Source organism: Numida meleagris, unplaced genomic scaffold (assembly GCF_002078875.1).
Source record: "Numida meleagris isolate 19003 breed g44 Domestic line unplaced genomic scaffold, NumMel1.0 unplaced_Scaffold391, whole genome shotgun sequence".
Classification (NCBI taxonomy): Eukaryota; Metazoa; Chordata; class Aves; order Galliformes; family Numididae; genus Numida; species Numida meleagris.
In genome coordinates this window covers 58,879-59,999 of record NW_018364613.1, presented here as the reverse complement: position 1 = coordinate 59,999, position 1,121 = coordinate 58,879, and positions in this window count along the sequence as shown.

Sequence of the window (1,121 nt, the reverse complement as noted above, 5' to 3'; positions counted from 1 at the left end):
TGCCCTTGCTGTGCATCTGTGGGTCAGATCGTGCCTGTGCTGTGGGTCTATGGGTCTATGGGTCTGGCCCTGCCCTTGCTGTGAGTCTGTGGGTCAAGCCAGGCCTGTGCTGTGGGTCTGTGGGTCAGATCGTGCCTGTGCTGTGGGTCTATGGGTCTATGGGTCTGGCCTTGCCCTTGCTTTGGGTCTGTGGGTCAGATCGTGCCCGTGCGCTGGATCTATGGGTCTATGGGTCTGGCCGTGCCCATGGTGTGTGTCTGTGGGTCAGATCGTGCCCGTGCTGTGGGGCTGTGGGGCTGTGGGTCTGTGGGTCTGGCCCTGCCCTTCCTGTGCATCTGTGGGTCAGATCATGCCCGTGCTGTGGGTCTATGGGTCTGGCCTTGCCCATGCTGTGGGTCTGTGGGTCAGATCGTGCCCGTGCTGTGGGTCTATAGGTCTATGGGTCTGGCCCTGCCCTTGCTGTGGGTCTGTGGGTCAAGCCAGGCCTGTGCTGTGGGTCTGTGGGTCAGATCGTGCCCGTGCTGTGGGTCTATGGGTCTGTGGGTCTGGCCTTGCCCATGCTGTGTGTCTGTGGGTCAGATCGTGCCCGTGCTCTGGGTCTGTGGGTCTATGGGTCTGGCCTTGCCCATGCTGTGCGTCTGTGGGTCAAGCCAGGCCTGTGCTGTGGGTCTGTGGGTCTGTGGGTCAGATCGTGCCCGTGCTCTGGGTCTATGGGTCTGTGGGTCAGGCCGTGCTGTGGGTCTGTGGGTCTATGGGTCTTTAGGCGAGGCTGTGCCCATGCTGTGGGTCTGTGGGTCAGGCTGTGCCCAAGCTGTGGGTCTGTGGATCTGTGGGTCTGCGTGTCTATGGGTCAGGCCATGCCCATGCTGTGGGTCTATGGATCTGTGGGTCAGGCCGTACCTGTGCTGTGGGTCTGTGGATCTGTGGGTCAGGCTGTGCCTGTGCTGTGGGGCTGTGGGTCTATGGATCTGTGGGTCAGGCTGTGCCTGTGCTGTGGGTCTGTGGGTCTGTGGGTCTGTGGGTCTGTGGGTCTGTGGGTCAGGCCGTGCCTGTGCTGTGGGTCTGTGGGTCTGTGGGTCTATGGGTCTTTAGGCGAGGCTGTGCCCATGCTGTGGGTCTGT